Genomic DNA, 27,494 nt, shown 5'->3' on the forward strand with positions numbered 1-27,494 from the left:
GCGGGGGCGGGGGTCGATTAGTGGGTCAGAGAGCTGCCATAGAAGACTGCTTCCACTGTTGTTCCCATTTCACTGCGTTAACACGGGGATGCTAGGAAGATTCAACACCCCGAGGCTGGGGCTCAATCAACTAAGCACGGTCGGCCGGCTCAAACAGGTGCCCGGAAAGCTCTGCCTTCAGTCCTTTGATGAACGCTGAGTACCTGCACTTACAAATCACTGGGGACTCTCCAGTCTCCTAATGCCGAGGCTTCACCCTATCCTCAGGGATAGCTCCGCACATCGGTACAGTTTTATACCTTACCGGGTGATGAGAATGTGTACCTAGGACTGGGAACCACCGTGTTAAATAGGTTGAGGTTCAATTTGTGGCAAAGATGTTGCAGTGGAGAAACCTTGGTGGTTGCCTCATACCCCAGAGTAAACTTCAGCAGTGGAGGGTTTGTTGACTCGGCCAGTTTTGATATTCAAAAAGAGATTCTGTTGTACAACAAACAGAAGGGTATCACTCTCCTTCTCCAACCTCCTTCTCCTCGTTCTTTCTTATCTTTCTTTCTTTCTCTCTTTCTCTCTCTTTCTTTCTTTCTTTCTTCTTTCTTCCTTCCTTCCTTCCTTTCTCTCTCTCTCTCTCTTTCTTTTTTTGGTGTGAAGACTGAAAATCCAGAATTGTGGCCACAAATTGGGGCTACTTAAAGGGAAAATTTTGACCAAAAACATATAATCAATGTTGTGAGTTTAAAGCATTATAAACCACAAAAACTCCTCTTTTTTTTTTTTTTTGCCTTTGGCCACACATTCTTAGATGCCCCCAGGCCACAATCCCTATTTTAAAGAATACAATAGGAAAGAAGAAATTACATCAGGCTTGATTCATCTCATTACCTCATGCTTATTAGACAGAATGAAAACATTTATAATGATGTTAAAATTCTGTAGAACTACTTGTTGGTGTTGGAAATTGTTCCCTAATACCAAACTCCTTTTGTATTGAACGATATGAGTTTCATGAAACTGTACATGCGAATACTTTTTTCTGTATTTAATCTGGAAAATTTCCATGTGAAATTCTTAATAATAGGTCATGAAATCTGGAAGGAAACATAGTTGCGGCATGTGAAATATGAGATATGGTTCAACTTTATATAAATGAGGCTAAGTTTTATTCTTTGTTACCTAAAAGCCATCTCCAGAAATCCCAGTGTTAGTGATACATTATTAATCATCTAGACCATCCTCTTTTGAAATCTATGTGTTACTAGAAGAAATAATTTGTTCGGTCCTTACTTGGCAAAAGTTTATCAAGTTGTCCTCTGTTGGTAGAGGTTGGGTAAAAAAAGTTGGGAAACTCAGGCAAAGGGAGTCAATAAATAAAGAACAGACTGGAGAAAAAGAGAAGTAAATTAAAGAATGGGGACTAGAGGGAGTTTTATTGTCCATTTTGACTTAAGGATAGGTCAGGGCCCAAACTTTGGAAATTTGGAAGTAGCTTATTTGTAGAACTGATGCTCTGACTGTTTCCAAGTGATACTTCATTGGTTTGTGGGTGCTTTAGAGAACAAAAAGGCTGTAGACATTACAGTAAGGTGTCTTGCATTCCAGACAGGTTTTCTGGATTCTAGAGACCGCTCACATTACTCTAGACATGTCCAAGACAGTGCGACCTAGTCATAATTTAAGCGATCTCCTGCAATTTGAACCAACATTGGTCAGGAAGCAGTGAACTTTTGAAATCATGGTTTAGATTCAGCGTACATTTAAATTCAACACGCATGGACTCCCTGACCGATGTTAAGCACTTCCGTCTGTGAGGGATCAGCTAAGGGTCGAGAGACCTACATAGTATGGAACCTAATTTGCCGTTTAATTGGTAAACCTCGATTCCTATGGCACTATAAAAATTTTAGGCATCAGCGCCTGTCTGTCTAAAGACATACACATATTCAATTAGTGGGAAGCCAGATCATTTGTTTCAATAGCTGCTTTTATTTTCTGTTGTTGATATGTTAAAATAGTTAAACACTTGCATTCATCTCATCCTATTAAAGGGACTCCATCAGGGAACAGGGAGGTAACATGTTTGGTGACAGCAGGCTTAGTCACCCTGCTGTGAGAACGAGATGAATAATGTTTTTTAATCTTACATCTATTGACTTTCTCCTTTTAAAATGTATACACCATTACTTAAAGGAGCTACAGCAGACTATATTTTGTTAACAGTTTATCTTTTTCATATCTTCGTTATTAAATCAAATGGTACATTTACTTACATGGTTCTACATAAAATAAAATTGCTGCATGACATTTCTTATTGTTTATAATTCCCATTTTGAAAGATCTAGTCACGCATTCTTGAAATTCTATAAATGCTTTCACTCTTCATACTAGTACTTTTCATTTTTCTTTCTTGGCTATTTGGCTGCCAGATCTTCTCCCATTTTAAGCATTATCTTGCTTATGTTATGTGATTTACCTGCTATTTGTCAAAACAGTTTTTAGAATGACATTTTCTAGTTTCCCATTAGAGCACAGCATGAAGAAAAAATGGATATAAAGATCATATTGGTGAATATTTTCATTAGACAAAGCCATTTTGTGAAAATTCAGAATTCTAATAAAAAACAATTTGAGAAAATCGATTACTTCATGAATTTAAGAAGAACCAATATTATCCTAAGATAATACTTTGTTGGAAGCATGGTATTTCCTTCAAAAACACTGTAGCTAAAATGTAATTTCTTTTATATCCAGACCGATTTCCTGTAGATCTTGTCCTTGTGGATCATGATTAATTATATGGCTCATGCAAGTCAGAAATATTCCATTCTAGGATTATTCAACAATTAGTCTTGAGTCTGGTGTAGCGTTTGATAATCTGTGCTGTCACAAGAGCATTCTTACTAAGTAGTAGCTTACTCAAGAAATTAATTTGCTCTCACTGTTTTCCCTGGTAGAAAAAAATGTTTGGCCACCTTGATTATAACTACCCTAAATACTAGTGAATGACTCATTGATTCAGATAGACATTTCCCCCACTTTAAGATCTCTGAAATTGGGATATAGCTAATAGTCAAAGATATTGTACAATTATAATTGGTAGTGTTTTATTCTTTCTTAGTGACATAGAATAATTATGCATCATGCAATCGATGGCATCATAGATATAAATGACATATAACTAAATTAAATGTGGAATTAACAGTGATTTAAGTTTTATATTTCCAAGGGGATTTAAAAACAGTTTTTGCTTTTATGATTAATTGTGCAGTCAAGATTCTTATACCATTTTTATATACCAAAAGCCCAAAATATCCTGAGTGTGAGGAAATAGAGAACAATATATAGTGAAAATTCATCATAGTTTAGGACCAATCTAGGCATATTGCTGAGGATATTGACTACTTCCAGCTCTCACCTAATTTGTTTTAAACAAGGTTTTCAAGTAATTGCTATTAATTGAAATTTTTTTTTTTTATTTTCTCTAAGCATGAGATTATAATTTGGTGTTCTGTCCTGGATCTTTTATAAAAATCATAAAACATTAAAATTGATTATGAAAATAAATGAGGAAATCTTTCATAGATATGTAGGCTTTTACAGGTATGAATTGGGTATTAAAAATTATTTGGTAAGTGACTTTGAGCTAGTTAATACAGAGCTAAGATGGTGACAGAAACATGGTCTATACAGGGACATATGCCATTGGAGGGGTGTTTCCTGCAGGGGTAGTGCCTGAAGCTTTGGCACGTGAAATCTGGACAAGGGTCTTCCTTTTCTGTGTAGCATGCATAGAAATTCATCATTGTTCCAGAAATCTTAAAACTGCTTTCAAGATAAGGATCATTTCTTCTTAAAGTTTTTTTTTTTTTCCTTGTAGGTAGAGTGTTTATTGGATGCCTATGAAAATCTTTTATGATAATTTCTGAAGGAGCATTTCTAGCATGAGTTCTCTTGTGATCCCTTCTTCTTCCATCCCATTGAGAAATTAAACTCTAATTTTTTTCTAATTTCTATTAGCTCCTTATGTGTGCAGCTTTTACGTGCAAAGGCCAGGGTAGTTACAATTGATTGATTGATCCATTTTTTAATAATACAATTGATTGATTGATCCATTTTTTAATAATATTAATAATTTAGTAATTTAATAATAATAATAATACTTTTAATAATAATAATAGGAATGTGTCCTATGTGTCAGACACTCTTTTTGGCACTGAGGATACAGCAGAGAACAGAAGAGGTAAACATCTCTGTATAGAATTTACCTTCTAGTAAAGTGAGGTCAGCCCTAAACTTCATAGTATGTGGGATGGGAGGTGCAGGGTGAGAAAAGTTCCAGTCGTAAATAGGGTGAGTGAGGTAGATCTCATCGAGAGAGTGACCTTTGGGCAAAGACAGGAACACAGGAAGGGAATAAAAAGAGGGTTCTAGGATAAGGAAATAGTGTGGTACAAAAGCCCAGGCAGGAGACCCTACTGCTAGTGCTCAGAGAGGAGTGGGAGGAGTCAGGGAAGTGAGGGAGGCCAGATTTTGCATGGACATTGGGTTTTGCCTTAAGGGAAATGGGGGAGTCACTGGAGGATTTTAGCTGCAGAATGGCATGATCCACTGTCCTTTGAAAAGTGTCACTGTGGCTGATCATAGGAGATTTTATTGTCACTTTAGCAGTCTTACTTATGATGATAAATGTTGCATAAGTGGAGAGGTCATAAGTTAGGTCAGCATTTTTGAGTGAAGCACAGAGCATTGTGGGGTGAAATGTTCTAGTGTCTGGGACACAAAATATTCCTACCCACCAACAGCCGTCCTGCTTCAGGAACTATATTAAGGTCCTGAAGGAGAGTGACTGTAAGTTCTGTTTTTATTGCAGGCTCACACTTTGTGCCTGTGTGTGCTCTGTCTACCTCTTTGCAGATTGACACTGGGTGTAAAAAGCCGAGGTCCCATGTGACCAATGGCATACATGTCAAGGCCAAGTCTTCATAGTCCAGATATGATTGGTAAACAACTCAACAAAATTATTCAACCCCTATATTGGATCTTATTCTCAGTGCTGGGAATATGAGAATAGGTAATGAATGGCTTCTTCCTCAATGAGCTCATGCCCTGGGGAAGATCTAAGAGAGTTGTGTGTTGGGATTTTTGCTGTTTTTACCAAACAGGAAGCAGAAATACAATTAATTCTGTTCCATTCAGTTTTCTTCTGTGAGACTATTTCCTCTTGGCTTCTCTTTTTTAATTTTTAAAAATCTTTTAAAGATTTTTTTAAAATTAGGTACTTCATTTAAGACAATATACAAATAGAATTTTCCTACAGAATCTCAGGGAATATCTTTTATCTTTTCATAAATGTGCTTAGTCAATCTAAATGGTTAACTGTGTAAGTAGTAAGGTTAAATTACTTAACATTTATGTGGCCCCTTCTATGCGATGGCTAGACTGTGCGGACTACAACTGGTATTCCTCATTATGCTTCAGTGAAATCAAATCTACATTTTGTCTTCAGATACTTTTGTTTCCTAAAAATAAGTATGGGAAAAAATTAAGATTATTTGGTAAAATATGGGAAAACTGTTTTCAAGTAATTAACCCTGCTATGGGTTGCTTTCTTAGCTATGTTACTCTGTGTGGTTCTGCCTAGGGTAACACAATATTTTTGCCACCTGGTAACCACTTAGTGGCTTGCTGTCTGTCAAATTGGAATCATTAATCTAAGATCCACAAAACACACTGACCTCATCAAGAACTATCAGCCACATTAATCACATGGTGAGCAGTAATTAATACCCTTGCTGCACATCTCAGCAGATGCCAAGTGGTAACTGTGCCCAGAGACAGAGACATTTGGTGGGTGGTCTGAAGGTGGTATTCTTTTAGGATGAATTGAGACACATTGGTAGGAAACTCGCTGCCCAAATGAATGAGAAAATCAGATTCCTTACTTGTCTAGTCTTGAGCACACCCAGTGGTCGTACAGATTTCCTTGATGGCCCTAAGTAAAGCTGATCATCTTTCCTTTCATCTGTGCTACTGCAGTATCTTTGACCTGTTTCTCTGAATGCAGTTATCATAGAGGTTTTTTAGTAGGCATTTCCCCCTCCCTTATTAATATGTGAGCACCCAGAAGGCTGAATATATGTTGTATTTATATTTCTAACTCTGGACCAGCACAGCTCCTTGCACTTGTCACTGTATCATTAGGTACCTATTAAATGAATGATTGAATATGCACATGAATATGCAATATATGCAAACAAACTATGAGAAAAGCATGTCCTTCTCAGGGGTAGACCGATGGGTGTCATGTTCATATCCTAGCAGTATGTTGGGCACCGAGAAGATGCTCAGTAAAGGCTCACTGAATGTGTGCACTTCTTGCGAAGACTTCAGTAGGATGCCTCTCCCCTGGGACTGCTGCTGATCCTGTGCATGTTGGTAAATGGGGTCAGCTGTCAAATGAATTTTTAAAAGACCTCTTTATTCAAGTAAAAGTATTTTGTAGAAAGTTAGAAACTATAAACAACAACAACAGCAACAACAAGCCTGGAAGGATATTTATTGTAAGGGAAAATATTTATGTTATTTTACCTAAAGAGAAGAACCAGCAGAAGTCCCCGATGTGTTTTCAGAATTCTCTGAGGACTTCTGATAAAGAAGGAAATACGAGGATCTGAAATATAATTTCCTTTTGAAAACAATTAAAAACCACACACACACACACACAGACACAGGTACACACACACACACACACACACCCCTAACTCCAGAAAGGGTTATGTTAGAGTCTCATTTTTACTGTAGCTAATAATGACATCAAAATAAAATGAAATGTACCTTCCTATTTCTGGCTAAAACAACAATAAATAAAAACAATTTTTTTATGTTGAAGGATTTATGTAGCTTATATTACATAAACCGTTTTTACCAGTGGAAATAGGTCTGTTATACATTAAATACGTATTAATGAATATATGAATTTATTAAAAAGTCTAATGGAGTTTCCTTTTTTTGTCTTCAGAGTGTACCATGTGAAAGGAAACTTTGAAATTCCCTTGTGATTTTACTGAGTTTAATTTTTAATGGAAAAAATGTTTAGCATGTATTGGCATATCTGGGGCTAGGTGAGTAGTGGTCAGTGAAGAAAATATGTCTAATTTACCCTACCAACTTAAAGCACTCTAAAAATTCTAAACAAAAATGACAGGTAACCATGGTGAAAAGCTAACTGAGGCGGACTTTGGCATTCAGGACTCGTCTCTCTAATTTAGTGGCTTGTGCCTTTCTGACCTGCTGCTTCACTCACTTGATATTCTTATCAATTATTCATTCGTTTGGTTTCAGCCTGGCCCTCAATCTGATCATCCCATCATGTAGTCAGCTGGTCTGGTGTCTCTGCAGAGCTCATGGCCTCTACCTCCTTTTCTCCTGTGTGCAGGCCTGCTGCTTAAAACACTACCAAAGGGCAAACACTACCCTTCCCGTCCTTCCCACTGCATTGGCTTCAATTTTGGGTGGAAAAATACATCTGAAATAATTAAATTTAATAATTTATTTTCAGAATTAAAATGCGTATGTTCAAAATGGGTTGTTCGTCATAGTAAATCATTTCATCAATTTACTATTCTATCCTAGGTCCTTTTCATTTCTCTCTCTCTCCCTTTTTTTTCTGAGATGGGGGAGAGGAGCAGAGGGAGTGGGAGAGAGAGAGTCTCAAGCAGACTCTGGGCTGAGCTTGATGCTGCTGTGGCGCTCTGTTCCATGACTCTGAGATCATGACCTGAGCCAAAATCGAGTCGGAGGCTTAACTGACTGAGCCACCCAGGTACCTCCATTTCATCAATTTAAAAATAGTCCTTCATTGCTGTCCATTTCACCACTTTTCACTTTTCTGAGCTCTGAGCTCTGTTTATCTGCACTCAGGGTTGCCCCCTCTGGCTTGTAACACAAAACGCCCATAATATGGGCTCATTTTATTTCTTCACCAGCTTTAGGGAGTTTTTTTGAAAGGGTGAAAGTAACAGCACTTTAATTCATACAATCAAAATATGGAAAGCAGTTATTTATTTCTGTGACTGTGTCATGTGCCTAAACATTTTTATGTCGGAAAGTATATATCATCTGTATTTGTCTCATGAAAACGTCCTGGAGACACTTAGCGTACCCTTTTACTAAACAGCAGTAGCGTAATAGTTCCCACCCCGAGAGGATGCTTTATCATAGCACACATATCTACAGTATTGACCTTGGATTCATCATAAAGAAATTTAAAAATGATCAGACCCACAGTTTATTTTCCAAGTATTCTGATAGATGATCTGGGCAAATACAGTTTCTCCAGTCATGTTTCAGCCTCCTGCCATTTATTTTACTGGATTGAAGCCTATCAATTTGAAATGTATTGGCACAATCGCGTGAAATGAGGTTTGGAGGATATTTGAGGAACGAAACTTGAAATTCAGTAGGGAAAATTGAGAGGATTATATTGAGTAAAGCCTAGTAAATGGTAGTATTTGAACTGAGCTAATAGACAATGGAACAAGAAAGCTATAAGTCTGACAAATTACTGTATAAAAAAGGTAGTGAAAAAGCTGAGTTATCAGAATTTGGCACTGGTAATATGTGGGTTAGCTGAAGAAAAATGCGTACATATGTGTATGGTTTTCCTACTCTTTCTAAATGTGTGAGGGCGACAAGGTGTTTTCATAGCTGATCATGTGCATTATAGGTACATGATTAAAGGAAACTCTACTGGTGTTAATGCAAGAACAAGAAACCATTCATCATATGAAAAGATAAGCACTGCCTAGCCACCGAGTTGTGAATTTGTATATGAATGAAGCTATATCTGCAACGGATTGTCTGTTTAAAACAGAAAGCAAAACAACTTACTCAGATTCCTTTTTAACCCATACTGCTAAGGCATCGGTTTCAAACTCCCAAGACACAGACGAGTGAGAAAAGTTAGCATGCGTAGTGTGATATTATGGCGTGTTATAGATTGGTAAACATACACTTATGTCGTAACAGTGAGAAAACTACTACGTGGATATAGGACTTTCTGATTATGTATTTGTTTTTAGAATAAAACTTCTGAAGGACAGAATCATGTTTTATTTAATAATCCTAGTAAACCACATAAAGGGGACTGTGGAAAATTAAAGGAGAACAAATATTGAAGATTTTTCTGCCAACTGCAGCCTTTGCAGAATAAGTGTGAGCATTTCACTCTTGTACCACAGTAGTTGTAGGAGGGAGACATTTTAAAAGGAGGACAGGGCAAGGTCACGGAGCAAGGGTGTGGGGTATGTGTGTGTGTGTGTCTTGGGGAGGGAGGAAGTGGGGAAAGGGCACGGAATAGAAGAAATACTCCCAGAGTTACTTCCCCTCACTGCCATTCTTTATGTCTGGATTCTTAGGACAGGCCAAATAATGTCTAACTTGCTGAAAAGAGAGAGAACAGAGAGATCAGTGGAAACCGAAGGGCAAGAAAAACCCTGAAAGGAAAACACAGATTCAAAAGCACGAGTAGGCCAGCAAACTATGTGGCTAGATTGGGCAGCATAGCTATGGGTGGTCAGAAAGTTCGTGCCATGGAGCTAACCACCATCCTGGGACAAGAGTGCTATTTCTTGGAACATCTAAACCACAGTCTGTGCAAGTATCTGCAGCAGCATCAGAAGAGGAGTCTTGGTGAGATATCCTAGAGCACATAAGGAGTGGATGAAACCATCCTCTTGGCCCAGATGGAGACTCTGTACCAAGTGCGAACTGTAATGTATAAATGATGAGTTTGGTTTTCGTGACTGGTCGGGAAGGTTCTCCCATAGAGCAGTGCACAGCAATGTATGAACATGGAAATACAGAGGGACGGAGATAGATGAACAGTAAGAAGACAGTGGTAGTAACAGTTGAGCCCAGAGGCCTTGTCCATTAGAGACTGGATTTATGTAAGTACAGAGAAATTATGCAGCTTGTTATACTTAGAGCTTCTACCTCTATCAGAAGACCACCTTGATAAAAGTAAGAAAGATAAAAACAGAACCAGTACTAGCCCTAGGACTTTGAGGAGAGATCGTTAATTAAAAGAGACTCCCACCTGATAAGTAAATGTTACCATTAATCATGTCTGTGCCTACATCAGTCATTTAAGAAAGTCACCACCTTTGTTACCTTTTACAGCATTTTTCTTCCAAAGTTTATTTTTAAATTATAATTTAAATATTATGCCCCCAATCCGAAAACTCCATTCAAAAACTCTATTAATTTATAATATAAAAATATCTGACTCTGAATGAATACAAATTAATCACGTGATTGATCAGTCATCTATTTTATTCATTTACTCTTCCACCTATCCATCCATCTATTTATCCAGCCAGCAAACATTTATTGCAAATAGATGGTGTACCTGACCCTAGAATAGAAGCATTAACAAGATCTTCTCCCTGCCCGGAGTTTACAAGTCTATAGATAAGAAAACCAACATTTAGTGAATGCAGAGAGATCAGTGTGCCAAGAAAAGCCTACATAAGGAAATGATGGAGGTCTCCTGAGTTAGTATACTGACACGCAAAATAAATGAAATAGTTTTTCTTACACCTTTACATTCTAGGCATAAATTACTGGTGTAGTCTGGTGGTTACATCCTGTCAAGGCTCTGGGTTTCTTCTATCTTGTTGCTTTGCCATCACCAGTGTGTTCCTTCATCCACATGGTCCACTTTGGTTCCCACCACCGTCTTCACTCCAGTCAGCAGGAAAGGGAAGGTGGAGAAGTTGAAGCCACTCAGGATTCTCTTCCGAGCACAGCTCACAAGAAATGCAGCATATAAAGATTTCTGCTCACATAAGAAAATCCTTCTCCTGGAGCTCAGTAATGGAACAGAAAGCTGGGGCTGCCTTTGGATACACAAGGATGGAAAATTTAGGGGATTGATTGCTTCAATTCATGGGAGTTAAGAGAAAAATCTATCCAAAACAGATTATAGAAAAAAATTTATTTGTATTATGTGTTGTATTCCTGGTCCCTCTTTTTGCTGCCTCTTCAAGGCATTTCAGTAGACTTATATATTATTCTTTGATACTTTAGGTCATATGATTTTATTTTATTTTATTTTTTGGATGTAGTACTACACTGAGATAAGATTTGAGACTGGGGTAAGAAGATACCATTTTATTTGAAGGACTTAGGATATTCCTCTTGCCCAAGTATTTTTTTGAACTTTTAAAGATCAATAAACTGAATAGATAGGTGCCCATATAATGAAATCTTGGATCCTAGAGGAAAAATTCACCAAACTCTCTCCCCTGCCCAGTTTCCTAGAATCCATCTTTTGGTAGATTAAGTAATGATTGACAATTCTCTAAAAATGTACCTGTTCCTTCCTCTGTGGAGTGACTTATTCAGTCTCTAACATTTTAGTGTACATTGATTTACATTTCAGTTATCTGATAACTGCAGAAACGAGGGCCTGGGGACACAGGTGAAAAAACTCCCAGCCGAGGGGAGGTGTTTGAAGCAGGGATAGAGTAAAAGTGGAAAAGTGGGCAGAGGAGAGGGTATCAAAGACAAATTTCATCTATTTGCTTTTTTGCCTAAGGCTGACTCAGCCACAAAAACTTAAAAATGCAAATAACAAAAATTATGTTTCTCAAGGAAAACCTCCTTTATAGAAAGACTATGTTTGTTTGTTTGTTTGTTTTTCCATGTGGTATTACTTGTTAAGGCAAAGTTTTCTCTGGAATAAGTGAAAGACATTTACTATATTTTCTCTAGGTGTACTTCTAAGCCTTTCAACAAATATGAGAAAAGCTAGAAAGGAATGTTCCTTTCCTAAAAACCTATTTTTGTAGGATGGATTTAGAAATTCATCATGTTTGTCAAAATGTGACAATTATTTATCAAACTTGATAGACTTCAGGGCTGTCTCATGGTCTTATTTCATTTATTTTCTGTAAGCAATCCCTCTTCTTCTTTTGACAAATGAATGCAAACAACATTTACAGACTGACATATTTTTCCCAGAGCCATCATCATTGGATTTAATGATCACCAGTGATGACTTTTTTCCTTCATTTTTAGCCCTAATTCCACAATATAAATGGAACACAAAAGCAGGTTTGTGTGGCAAGCCCCATTTGAGGGATAAGTATAGTTCAGAGCCCTAGGGAGATGTCTTGTTTATAAAGCTTTTCCTTCCATTAACACTACCTGACCTTCAGGGTGGTCTCACATAGCCCTCATGTGCCACAGATAACAGGCCTCAGGATGACTAAGACTGTATGTGTCACAAATCCTCGACAGCAGAAAACCCAAATTATCTTGTCACCATTTCACACAAATGAAATAGAAGCCCAAGATAAGGACAATGGCTGTTTTCCACAAGATGGCAGTGGTCTTTGTGTAAAGAATTGAAGCATAGCATTCACTGGGTCTGATACCAACTGTGACAAAATTTTGCCCTTGTGAATTTAATGCCTGTGAAAGCCATGTCATGGTTGTTTTCTCTGCCAATGGGCTGAGTTCTGAAGAACAATTAGCTCTGTTTTCATTGGAGAGAAAAAAATGCTACATATATAATATAATGTCTTATATAATGTCTTTCTCTAAGGAGCCAAAAGTATTTTGCAGCTGTTATTTAATTAACCTCACACTATGCCTCTGAGGCAGGAAAAAGGAATTACTGTATATCCTATTTATCACAGTGAATTTAAATAATTTACTGATATCATTCATAGGGGGAAATGGTGGCACAGGGAATAAAACATTTGTTGAATTCTGGTGCATACCCCTAATCATTAAACCAAGCTGATTTTCTATAGAGGGTGATGTTTATAAATTTAGAGAAGACATTCTATATTTAGTCCATATTAAAAAATGAATTCCTCACAAATGCAGATTCCAAAACAGTGGTTTTCCCATTTTAATTTGAGTGCCTAAGTACTTTGTGAGTTTATTGCATAAGAATACTGGGGAGCTTTCAAGACACAAAATCCATGTCCCAGACAGTTTGCTTTAATAGATCTAGGAAGGGGCAAGGACTTCCTTCTAGGAAGGAATTTGCATGTTTGAAATGTAATCCAGGTGATTCTGAGACACTTTGAGATACTGCTCTTACAAGCCTCAAGTAATATACTGGAATGATAGAGAAATGGACCCAATTTCTGAAATTAAAAGAACATAATTTCTTTGGAGAAAGATACTCTATTACTTAAAAACTTGAAACATAACACTTTTCCTCAATTTGGAAGGGTAAATCCATAAGTGCAATTATTATGCCTTATACATAAGTTTTATTTAAAAATCAGTTAACAAAATTTTAAGCATAATTATTTTTAAACTGTACTGTCAGAAGAATAACTATAATGATTTTTTTTTTTTTAATTAACACATGATTTGTCTTTCTCTTGAATTCAGTGGTCACTTTTGCCTAGGCTTTAGGTACCTGGATTCTGGTCTATCTAGAATCTTGTACTCATAGGACTAGAAGGGACCCTAAAGATAGGCAGGTGCCAGGTGTCGTATAAAAGTTAACCCACTTCTGGTAGCATGAATCTGTTCTCCTTCTTCTGAGATAGAAATCATCCAAGTCTTTTTACTTGGTCTTATCTGCTTGTTCAGTTGGACCTATATTAGCTCTCATGATAGTTAATACAATGGTAAACTTAACTGAATCACTGAGTTAACAGATGCCCCATTCCAAAGAGGTATGAGTCCATGATGCAGGATATTTGAGGAATATGATAAGAGACCACATGAAGATGGCTGTGCAACTATAGGAACCCTTCCCTTGCATTTAGGGTACAGAAGGGTCAAGGATTGATTTGTGAAGAACACTTTCACAGAAGGCTCTTGGTGTGCTGTGTCTCTTGAACCTGTCCACAAAGGGATGGTGGGATTCTGCCTTTTGTCAAGTCAAGTCAAGAGCATCTCATTAAATGCTTGCTGCATTTTGATATTTTAAAAAATATGTTGCTTATTCCTATTCTTTGCCCATTTTTCTGCCGGGGCTGTTATTTTTTTTTTTTCCTATTGATTTACATAAGTTCTAGGTAGAATCTAGTGTATGTTTATGTATATAGCATATTCTGGTGTAAGTCTTTGATGCTTTCAGAAATTACAAATATATTCTCCCATTCTGTCAATTGTTTATTAACTTGGTGGTATTCCTCATTGAATAGAAATCCTTAATTCAGTTGCCATGAAATTCATCCCCTTCCCTTTTTTCAGTCTTTATAATTTTGTTTAAGCAGTCCTGCCTTGCTTAGGAAACAAATAATGTTTACCCAGGTATTCCCCATTGGTTGCAAATTAATACCTGTTATATATTTATATTGATGCAGAGATGTACAAATTATTTTTCTGCTTGATCTAGAAAATAATCAAGATGATCTATAATAAAAATAATTATATAAAAAGCTACTCCTAATAAAATAGATACATTTGAAATGTCAAAAACAGTGGAGACAATTTAAAACTATATAGCTAGTACTTCTGAAATTGAGGTCTATGGGCTACTTGCATTATAGTTATCTTAGGTATTCATCAGGAGGGCAGATTTGAGGCCCTATCCCAGACCTGCTTACTCAGAATCTCTTGGTGTGGACCCAGAAATCTTTATTCTTAATATGACTTTTGAGATATTTTGAATGTGTACCAAGAACCGTTTAATACCACTAGTCTTAAGAGTACTAAGTTTGAGCTTTAAATTAAGATTTGAGCTTTTAGGCAGCACTGATCATGAAGAAAACATTATGGGATGTAAATTCTAACTATATGACAAAAATAAATGCATAAGTTCTATACAAGAAATAAGCTTTTTCCTGGTTCTAAATTCTGAAAGGATATATCCCTATCCATGCTGAATCTGCATGAATCCTTTTGCAGAGGATTCTGAGCAATATAAAAACAATCTCTTCAAAAGTTCTTTTAAAAAAATATTTAGTAATGGTTTTTTTTGTGGTCTTTCTTGGTTTATATAATCTTCAGCAGAAACTGAGAGTAAAACATTAAAGTAACTGCATGAATGCATTTTCCCAACTGAGTTTGAATTTGTGTTTTATAATGTATCAAGATTAAGAACTAGTTCAAACAGTTCTGCATGGTGAAGGATAGTCTTGGGGTGGGGGGAGGGGCAAGGTAAAGAGGGTCAAGGTAAAGATGCTTAGTCATCACAGGATACTTGGAAAAGTATCAAAATGTTGAGGTAAAGGTCTCCTAGGTTGTTACATAATGAGAGGAGGATGGGAAAAACTCTTGCCCTGGACCAGGGGAGACTGAGTTGTTCAAGGATTCCTGAAGTGCTCTTTCTTTCTACTCCAAAGCTTTCAATTGCTGATCAATAGATGAAAGCCCCAGGAGCCCTTGGTATTGGCTTTGTTGTAAGATATCCTACTTAAGGACTCACCTTTGATAATGTGTCAGAGTTACTATAATTTGATTGAAAAACACTTAGCACTAGTTCAGTGTACCTGGAATCATAGAGTTTTTAGGGATAGGAAAAAACCCTTTCAAGTTATCTAGCTCAATTCATCATTTTATATGAGAAAACTGAGAAAACAAAGAAGTGATATGGCTTAGATCTTTCATTTATTGGCAAAGCTGAGCCTAGAATTCAGTACTCCTGAGCCAAAATACAAGAGAAAATTGAGAACAGAACTTTATGCTGGAAAATATTGGATTTGGGACAACATGGAGATAGATTTTCTTCATGTCTGCCAACTTCCAGAGAAGGGCAGAGGGGATTAGGTGAGCACTTTAGATGCATGAAGGGTTTTATTTTGAGATACTTGTAGATTCATATACAGTTGTAAAAAATAATATGGAGAGAGAGTGCTCTTTACCTCGTTTCCCCCAGTAGTATCATCTTGTAAGACTATAGCACAATATCACATCCAAGATTTTGACATTGATGCACTCAGAATACAGAACTTTGCCATAAGGATCTCTCATGTTGCTGGTAGATACGTATGTTAATAAGTGTTTTTTTTAATCAATTAAAACAAAAGATATTAGGTAATATCTTTTATTAGACTATGTCCAAGATCAGGTCATATTTCTATTTCTTAAGGTTTCCATATAAGTCCAGGAACACTCTCTACTACCAGTCAAATGAAGGGAGCTTCATGAAGAACATTCTTCTCAAAGAGAGAACAAACTCAGTCCTGTCCTTCACCTGTAGTGGGGGGGACCTAGATGTCAGGGAGTCCTATTTGGGAAAAGTAGTTAATGACTCCCAAGATGGTTGTAACTTTCTCTTAATTTCTTTGAAAATGTTACCAAATCAAGACTAAAAAGAAAAAAAATAAAAGAATAAAAAATAAAAGTGCATATTAGTCACCTGAAATAGTGAGTTACCTTATACTAATAAAGTAAAAGTACTACAAAAGTAAAGCCATTCATAAATGATATCCATATTAAATTCTGAAACTGTGGTTAAAATTTGGATATTAAGTAAGCATTTAAGAAAAATGTATTTAAGATGAATAATCTTAAGAATGTGATAAGAAAATATGGGGATTTAGGTTTGCTCAACATGATTTTAGTTAAAATTCTTGCAGAGGTTTGGCATCGATAATTATTGTATAGGGAGTTCCTAAGCAGCAGGTACAAAGATTCAGTTAAGCAAGACAAATAAGCTCTAGAGATCTGCTGTTCGACATTGTATCTGTAGTCAACAATAATATATTGTACACTTAAAATTTGTTAGGAAGATAGATCTCAAATTGAGTAAACAATAAAAAAATGTTGTTTAGACCTGAAGCAAGCCATCTATGTACAGAAAGTAAATGGATTTTGAAAAATAAGATGGGAATATCAAAACAATTCTTGCCAATAAAAATAAAAGGAAACACACGATGCAGAGTACTAACCACTATGTGACCATGGCCAAAATAAAAGGAAACAACCTTCATTAGAAAAATCTGGAAAATAACATTTCTGGATGACAAAAAGTGAATTGGATCCAGATTTATTAGGATATTTTTAATGAAGATACAGAGAAGTTAAAATATCTGAGTGTTCATAACTGACAGCTATCAGGTATAAGATAGTTTTTTCTAGAATTTCTTTTGAATCAAAACAACAGGAATATGAGCAGGGCCAGTTTCATGTCTTGAATAGTTTGTAGTAGTAGTAATACCTCAAGAAAACTCTTCTTAACTAATTAATTTAAGGACAATAGCAAGAGATCAAAATCATGCAATTTCTAAGTTGGATTTAGAGTGAAAGAGACTGATTCTTATTTTTACATAAGAGAGCAAACAAATTCATAAACAAAATGCTCTTTTAATGGATTCTAGAGGAGAGGACTAGGACTTACCTTGTCCAACATAAGACTGTCTTTTTGCATTTCATTATTTTATTGCTTGTTTCACTCTCTGACATCAAGGTTACTGGCAGCTTAATCCTAATTTCTAAAGCACAGTTAACAGCTATTTCTTTTCCTTTAAAATAGGATTGAAGTTCTGTGAAGTGATTGGAAGTAATAAAAAAAAAACTTATCCATCATAAAACCAAACAACTGATAAAATCTTCCCATCTATCTTTAGCAATGTTAGGATGGTGAAAGTTTAATATTAGCCACATTGCTATGAGCATTCAGGAACTATCCAAGGAAGTCATTAGAGTCAGAATCTAACACAATTCAATGAATTTGTAACCGACTGGCAATTTTAGGAAAAAAAAATGTTTGCTTTTTTAATATGATTTAGTCTTTCATAAATTTCTCACTGCCAGAAACAATAATTTTTCATTTTCTGATTGACTATACTGGATATTTAAAAATTTTACCCTGCAAACACAGGGTGCAGACACACAGAGAAAGCCTTCAGTATTTCATGTGTTCACTACTCTTGTTTTGCCATTGGTTAGGAAAGAAGGTTAAACAGTCAAAACTTCATTAATTGCTTAAAAAAATTAGCTCTAGTCACTGAATTATTAATCAGAAAATAAAAGTGACATGTCAATGGCTGAAGTTGGAACAAGTCCCTGTGGGGCCAGGATGGGAGGCTATTTAGGTGGGTTTAGCAAATCCTGTGTGTGTTAGATAACAGCACATCAACCGGGCAACTCATTGTCTGGTGCAGTCAAGAATAGCAGACGTGGGGCGCCTGGGTGGCTCAGTTGGTTAAGCGACTGCCTTCGGCTCAGGTCATGATCCTGGAGTCCCTGGATCGAATCCCACATCGGGCTTCCTGCTCGGCGGGGAGTCTGCTTCTCCCTCTGACCCTCCCCCCCTCACGTGCTCTCTCTCATTCTCTCTCTCTCAAATAAATAAGTAAAATCTTAAAAAAAAAAAAAAAAGAATAGCAGACGTGTAGGGCTAGAAAGTTGTTGAAGCAGATGCATTAACTGTTATCCCATAACACATGATAACCTGGACCTTGAAAGTTAGAATTTTCAGAATGAAACCCTTGACCTGTATTTAATTAGGCAATAAACAAGAAGCCATAAGAAATTATACTTCTCTGTTGAAGAGGCTTGAAAGCATACCCTTATGCTCAGGGTAACCCCATGTTTTATAACTCCCTTTATTGATAAGTCAGAACCTAAATTTTCTTATGAAAACCAAGAGCTTCACATCCATTCTTTTTTTCCCAGAGGAAATAACCTTCTGCAGTAAGACAATACAATCTGTTTGACAGATGTGAATCACCTTGTTCTGCCTTTATGAGAGCCCAGGGGCTGGTCTTTGAGAGGTTGACTGCCTGTCCGGTGTGAGGTTACCAACACTGGCTCATTCTACTTTAACTTCTTTCTCTAGGGGAATAATAGTAATAATTGGATACTTTTGTTTTGCCCTGTGAGGAAAGATAACATCATGTTTAAACTTACTTTCCTTTCATTAATTTTTCATAATTGTACTCTCTGAATTTGTACTCACACAAACACATACTCCAGTGTAATCCTTATAGTCTATAAACAGAAACCTTTAAAATTCTGCATCTGTAGTTTAGGGACATGAATTATCTGCAACTCTTCGCTACCTCTTGTGACTGTTTTAGCTTATTACCATGGTAGCCATATGCTCTACACATTAACCTGAAAACAATACAAATTAAGAAGATATATTTTACCCCTTTTCCACTGTATCACTGTCTGGTTGATCATTGTGGGTAATATAAGACCAGGATTATATATTCTCTGTTATTTAATGTTAAATGCATGGATTTGAGAAATTAGGTAAAATTTTCCCTTTTTTTCCGTCTTGTGCCTTTGGTTACCAAGAAACTATGTGAAGGTAGTTTGAGGGACAAAGGAAATTCTGAGGTTAGAGATCACTGCCTTTAGTTCTCAACAATTTATCTCTAAGGGCAATGTAATTTTGCATGAGTGGTGTATGAAGATAATCAGTTGTACAGTGTAAATGGTTCCTATTGCTTTCTCTTGTTATTCCAATTGGCTCATGAAAGATAATCTTAAATTGGATCTGATATGCATCTATGATATGGAGAGAAGAGTTTAGGCAGTAGTAGATCTATTTCATCCAATAGAGTGACAGCTATAATTCTGCTCTTTTTCCAACCTGTGTCATATATAAAATTTGCCTGGCATTGTGAAGGACCCAGTTAGAATATGATGGTTCAAACCTAGGCATGCTAGAAAATGATAGCTTTATTCTCACTTGAGAGTGCAAATTTGAAGGGATCTCCAATTCTTCAAGTTTTCTGCAAAGTTCTTCCTGGGCTGGGCAAGTAAGCCTGGGACCCACCTACTCTATCTGCTTCTACTTTTGGTAAGGAAAACATTGCAGTTTCAATGTGTAAGCATATTTTTATTGAGATATTAGGTTTATATCTGCTTTCAAGCCAGGAAAATGGATAATTCTGTATTTGAGCTGCAATACCTATAAATTCTAAACTCTAAAATCTAGTTATTGGAAAGTATAGTCCATAAGTACAGTTAACATTATAGGGTTAACTGATAGCCCTGGGCAAATATAACTGATGTAGACTAACACTAGTTTATAATTGAAATGCAAGAATAGCAGTGACTGAAAACTTCAAGTAACTCAGAACAAAATGAATGGTTCATGAAAAAATTAAATGTCTATCTGAAAATAGTGGGCAGCCCAGCCTTATATTTGTATGCAAGCAAGCCAGGAACTTGAAATTTCGTTTGGCCATTGTGTGGCAGATTGAAAGTTCAGATGTAGCAGAGGTGAGGGGGTCTTTTTTCTCCTAGCCACTTCTTTGTGGGATTTCATGTTGAATTCTCAATCCCTGCTTGTTATATCCCTCTCGAAGCTACTGTTTTTCTGCCTGACTTAGCCAGCGAGTGACTGTGGGCCTCCCATATTGCCCAGTGCCTCACGTGCATAGAGTACACTTTAATTGAACATTTGAAATCATTGTGGCAGTCTACAGCATAGCAGAGAACAGAAAATAACCTAAAACTACTCTTATAATTCCTTGCCATCTCTACCTTGGGGATTATTATCTCTTTCCTTGACTTTTGTATGTCATTGGTATCTCCCTTACTCCCTTGAACATTCCTCCCAATCAAACTTGAAATTTTGTAAACTTCTTGAAATAAGATCTAGAATTACAATATTTCATTAACATATCCTAGTTCAAATTCTTAGGCAGTCCTTTTTCTCCCACAAAGCAAAGAAAAATCTAAGCATTTTTTCCTCTCTCTATTATACATATGTGAAAATGAAAGTTATGGAATTACTTGGCATTCATCCATGACATCAGAAGAAAGAACTTGCATTTTTCATGTATTCCTGGCATCTCATCAAAAGAATTTTGTGTGTACTTCTGACTCTTTGTAAATGATTACTCTTGTATCTGTTATTTATACAATATTTAAGATTAGTCATACTACCTGTGAAAATTCAAACTTTTTTTTGTCTGTGTAAATATCACTTTGGTGTCATTGGATTGGCAAATTAAAAAGTATTCTAAATTATTTGGCTAGAGTTCCATAGTCAGTGAGTAGCATTCTCTTAATGATTTTTAGATTTTCAGATTTTAGAAATTGTAGATTTTCGGTAGTCTTAATGAAGGAGTAAAAATAAGGTACTTTTTGTCTTGGTGGTAGTGAAGACTTGTTTTGTTTATTTTTCTTGCAGGTTCAGATTTCTTGCTACTGTCTGAAACATTTTTTCTAGAAAAGGCAACCTTTATTTCACAGTTTAATTTTTAAATATATAAATTCTTTGAAATTCTATAGTACTTAATGAAATAAGAGAGAATTGTAATTTAAGCTAAGAGTGTTAAAACAGTGGCTAAAAGCATTAACTTAAATCACTTTCATTTCATTAAAGAGTTACTGAGAGACTTTGTTTTAAAGAATTTCGTGGAGCTGGGAGAGACCTCAGTGGTCATTTGGTCTGTTTACTGACAATGTAGAAAACTTATCTATTTGTACCTTCTTTGAATATTCTAATTATTTCAAAATAATGTCTTCCCTTACAGCCTCAAACCCTTTCTCATATACTTAAAATCTTGTCTTTTCAAAACATTGCTTTTTCCTTGAAGGTGAAATCTCTTTCTCCCATGATTTTATTCCCTTCTAACCCTCACTCTGATTTTAGTCCTTTCTGCTTGGCTTTCTTCTCTGAAACAGTATATGCCTATATGTTCCAGGGGGTTCAATTAATTCTGGTATTTATTTAACCCCATATTAAGATACTTTGATATCATTCCTCTACACAAGTTATGCCTAACCTTTTTTTTGGGGGGGGGGGGAGACTTCAAGATTCTAAGCCTGGCTTATTTGTTTATATAGATATTTTTTGGTTAATAAACTCCCTTGTATCACAAAAATGTAAAGTTAGTACACTATCGTCTACGAAATCTCAGCTATTATATTTAATAGGTCTTAGTGCTGTCCCCTTGGCTACACTCTGTTGCGTATATGTTCTTTCTATCAGATAACTTTTAGTAAAGCGTTGTGGGTGATCTGAAGACTGTGACTAAACCTAAAATTACACTGAGCAGCCACTGTAAATCTCCTCCTTATTTAACGCTGTGCCATATATCAATAACAATAATAGCAGCTAATGCTGGTGATCTTGAAGATGTCTGTCAATCAAATACATGATGATTAATCGTACCTTTCTCCCTCTGAGTTTAGATTCAGTAAAGATTATATATATATTCTATATATGTGTATCTACAGAAGCATGATACTAGGTTTTTTTTGTCTGTTTTGTATTTTGTTTTCTGATAAAACTGGACTTTAGACCTGCCACCACAATCAAATTTCCTGAGACTTGCCTTCATAGCTAGTATTTGGCATTGACATTTAAGAAGAGACTTAAAGTAGACATCTAGCTACATGTGTGGGGAATCAACATGCTTTATATCCAAAGGAAGAAGCAGGCTTCTAGTTTGACTTGTAGTAGAGCTTTGATCTTTCTGTACTTCCTGCAAAGTGGCAAGGGCAAGAATAGACTTCCCTGCCTGGGGACAGGCTATTTCAAGAAGGGCATCCTGGGAGGAGAGTCAGTCTTGCCTAGTGTTTTTCTAAAACTTAGCAATCACTCAGATAAGTCACTCTTGCTATCTAATGAGAGAGAGCGGGAGAGAGAGAGATGGAGATTGAGATAGGAAACTGCCTTCTCAATATTTCTGAACCAAAAACACAGTCATTCTTCACAGGCAAAAGCAGGAGCATCTGGGGAGGGAGAGAGAGTCCCCACTTTAATAACTATCATTTAATGAGCACTTATTATGTACCAGGCACTATGCTAAGTATTTACATTTATAGTCTTGTTTAAAGCCTCATAGTAAACCAATAATATACCAACTTTTTATTTACTTTTTTAATGTCTGGCATTTATTTACCCCCATCTTCTGCTAATAACCCTTTTCTTCATTAGGAGAACCAATATTATCTAGTATATAGATTTCTAGTAGAGCTTCTAAATAAGTACCCTCTGGAGTCAGACCTGTGCTCAAACTGGACCATTGATAGTTCTCTACCCCAAGGCATAGTGATTTGTCCAGAGGGTGAATGTGTGCCCCAAGTAGTTGGAATTTCAAATCATGTCATCTGCAAACCAGGATAGATTTGTTTCCTCCTTCTAATATGTACACCTTATTTTAAAAATTAAGTTAAATGATTTATAGTTAAGCTCAAAATAGGTGTTGATTTTTCAGGATCTTCTGAGAGAGCATAGATTTTTTTCTTCTTTGAAATTTTCAAATAATAAATTATATTAAGAGTTTCATAATATTCTTAATCTGAGTTTAACTCAGAGCCAGACATATAGTAGGAGCTATTAGCTAAACACATGGATAAATTCATGAAGGACCAGTGGTAATTTGGTGGATGATTTACTTACTGTATTGGAAGTTAGCAATGGCTGTAAAAGAGGTCTGTAAACCTATTCATGAGAACAAAAACTCTTGAAAACCTTGGTTATAGATTTTGCAATTGCAAAGATGTTACCCTTTTTCCTGAAGATTGAATGTTTCTTTATATTTTATTTAAGTGCTTGATTTCATTTTTTTAAAATTTTATTTTATTTTATTATGTTAGTCACCATACGGTACATCATTAGTTTTTGATGTAGTGTTCCATGATTCATTGTTTGCGTATAACACCCAGTGTTCCATGCAATACGTGCCCTCCTTAATACCCATCACCGGGCTAACCCATCCCCCCACCCCCTCCCCTCTAAAATCATTAATTTCACTGTTGCCATCATTTAACATGTTAAATTTCTAGAAAGCTTTAATTCCTCTTTCTGCTAATCCACCCATGTTCCATTCTTTAACATAATTCCCCTCTCATTACTCTTGACGTGCAAACCATTAAAATTATATAAACAAAGTAGGCCTGGAGGTATATTTGCTTTTCTTTTTTCCCCCCTCTTCTTTCTTTCTCCACCTTCCAACTTTATTGAGATATAATTAACAAATAACATTGTGTAAATTTAAGGTGTAAGATATGATCCTTCTGCATTCTTAAGGTCACTTCCCCACTGTAGTCTTCTGTAAGTTTACAGAGATGTCATTTCAATCAACTTACTAGAAACTTCTTTCCTTACAGAATAACTATTAAAAAAATAAAATTGACATTGGAAATAAAGTTATCATAACACAATGTTATGTAATGGAGTATTTTGACAATCTTAGAGTGTAGGTGAACAAGATAATCTTCTCATATCTGGCATTTCTGTGATGTTTGGCGGATGCCATCATTTTTATTTTATGGAGGTGGGAAGGGGGATAAGAACTAGACACCAATTAATCTACCTTAAGTTACATGGACTTTATCTTCCCTTGACTGAGAGAGACACAAATACCTGGCTCCTCTGCTCCCTGAATCATCTTTCTTCTTGATTATGTCTACTTGAAATATAATATTACACACAGTGCTTTTAGAGGTTATTCTTAGGTAAATGCCCATTAGACAATCATGTATTTGATCTATGCACATTATTCCTGCAGAACCTTAAACAACATTTTATTAATCAAAATATACTGGCATGTGATCCTAAATGCCAAAATATAATGCTTTATCGATTGGGCATATGCTGCACAAAATAATTATGCAGAATTACCTTGACTAGTTTCTATTTTAACACAACAATCACTACACCTGAATGACCTTGGGTGTAAGATTAGAAGCTATAGTAATTAGTTGGTGGGTTCCATATCACTTTAAGAGGTTCTATTAAAATTGTGAGAAAATAAATAGAACAGCAGTCTCTATACTTAAGTATTACATTGCCGGACTGTCAGAACATTTTCAGAAAAGCAAAAAAAAAAAAAATCTTTTGTGAAATCTGTCTTCAGATTTTTGTCAGTCAATATTTTTATATCAAAGAGATAAGTGCTTTCTGCAATCATTGTGTGATCTTTGCTCATATTAGATAACTTTCTTCTTTCTTTTAAAGAAAACTCTTGGCTTATTTAGTTTTCTATATACTGAATGATGCAATGTCTTGGAAAGCACCTCATTGATTTTTGTTGAGAGAAGTTGCCAGTTTAAATTTTGGAATATAAGATTATTTTTGAAGTGCAAGTGTTGAAATAGTCACTGTGAGGAAAGTTGAGGACAATTAAATAAAAATTTAAGTGAAATTCAGGATGAATTGATATTTGTACAAGATACTAGTAATTCAGAGATAAATATAACAAACGATTTCTGTCCTGATTTTTTTCTTAGCCATATTGAAAGCAAGTGTTTGCAATAAGACAGCATTGATTTTTGTCTCAAAACAAAGAGCTTTTTTTCCAAAATCATAGCAACTCCAAGGTCAAAACAAAACAAAACCTTAAAATACTTTTCATAAAGGCAGCAAGTTTTCTTTTTTAGTTATCCAACTGTAACATAATTAGATTTTATGTAAAGTTGTCAAAGAATTTTCCAGGTGTAAAATATTTTAGATAACTATAAAGCAATAAAGCAACAAATGAAAAATGAGACAAAATGGATTTATATATAGAATAGTTTATCATCAGTTATGCTAGGTGATATCTTGAAAATAGTATTTGAAGTAATATTATATGATTTAGCTGCAAGTATGTGTGGCAATAAATTCAAGTCTAGAGTTATCCTTCAGTCATATAAAATATTGAACACAGCATATCATTTTAAAATGATGTGTAGTGCACCATGTAGAGAGCAAAATGACAATCTACGATAATACTTTCTGACCCCAGCTCTCCAACAAAGCCACAGTTTAACTGGTTTATTGACAGGGTAGATTATTATAGATTAGAGTGGTTCACAAAAGATGGCAGCTTCTATTCTTTTGTAATAGTCCAACTGAGCTGTTTTTGAAAACCTTTCATCTAAGGAACTCAAAACATTACTAATAGGTACTCATGTCTAAACATTTATCTGGTAACTACTTATTTGCAAGGGATTTGGAATCGTAATTAGTATTCATCAATTATTCCTTTGGGACATTCTAGCATATGCAAGTCATTTAAAAAAAATGAGTTGCTGAAACCAAGAAGTCTGATTAACCCCTTGAGAGAAACACTGATAGACCACTTGCTCTCCAAAGCTCAACTCTCTCCTTGTACAACTGACTCATAGTTATGACTTGAGTAAGGGGAGTGCTAACATGAGTTAGCCTTTTGAGAATCATTTGATTTGCGGCAAATTGCTTTACCTCCATTTGTTTCTGTCCTTACATGATTGTAAATAAGAATATCACTGATTTTCATCATTCCAGTTGCTTTACAGTAGACTTGATTTAGTTCATGTGTTATTTTGTTTTTCCAGAAAAGATTTATGTATATCAAGTATGATTAAACACTTCTTTGTTATTGCAAACACTTTGAAGAAAGGGTTTCATTTCATGCTTAGGGGACATTGTATTTTCTTAGAAACTTAAACCCTTTGAATTCTCTTCATATGTTTCTGTGGAATATTTAGCAACTGAAATCTCCTTCATTGAAAGTGTCATGAACAACAGATGGTGCCCCTAAAAAGACTAGTTTCATATTCAAGTCACTTTGCAATAAAGCAATATCCTTGAATTGTATTCAAAGTGAACTTAGTGCTTGTGAGTACAGATTAGAAAGCCAAATGAACCAGAAGATAAGAATGACAGATAATAATAATTCTTGCAATTGAATAATTTCATTGTTATCTTAATTATCAAATCCTCATCAGAATTGCAGTGGTTGGACTTTGGTATTTTTAAATTCATTCTCATCCACACACTTTGAGGCTTGAACAAAAGTTTCCTGCCTTACTTTTTAAGGTAAGTATGTCTTTAGGATCCTTGTGTGAATTTTCTTTAACTCTGGACTTCATCTGCACCATTAGTTCTCCTAGGTCTCCAAGCTACCAGTCCACACTGCAGTTTTTGGACTGGCCAACCTCCATAATCATGTGAGCTGGTTGCTTATAATAAATCTCTTTCTATATATGTACACATCCTGTTGATTCTGTTTCTTTGGAGAACCCAGACTAATACAAATTGATTTCTAGTTTGGTATAGGATATGATAGATTTAGAAATGCAGGAATAGTGGGAAGTAGCAAAATGTGGTGAGAAGATTGTAGCTTCACTCTGGATCTGAGCTAACCACCTGTGTGATTCTGAGTGCGTCTCAATGGACTTAAAGCTTCTCCTGTATCAAAATGAAGAAGTTCAACTAGATCAACTCTTAAATCCTTTCCAGTGTTAACATAGGTGGCTACATCCCTGGACGCTGTTCCCCTGGGGGTGGCCTGTAGTTTCTCTGATACTTCTTCCATCACAACCATGGTATTAAGGATTATGGGAAAGATTTACAAAGTGGGGCATTTGCTGAATATAAAGGAATAAATAACTTCTTTAATAAATTTCTGTAAAATGGCAAGGCCCATATATCTTATCCCATACTCAATCAAAATCAAAATAATGAAGTAATCCATTCACAAAATAATCAAATTCTTACTATGAGCAATTCTTTTCTATGTGAGACATTTTGTTTTAATACCATTGTTGGAGAATTTAATAATTCTAAAAGAAAACAAAAACAAAAAAAGGACAAGGCAATAAGTAAACCAAGTTTCAAGAATGAGGTCTCCCAG

The sequence above is a fragment of the Halichoerus grypus genome, chromosome 4 (assembly GCF_964656455.1).
Source record: "Halichoerus grypus chromosome 4, mHalGry1.hap1.1, whole genome shotgun sequence".
Classification (NCBI taxonomy): Eukaryota; Metazoa; Chordata; class Mammalia; order Carnivora; family Phocidae; genus Halichoerus; species Halichoerus grypus.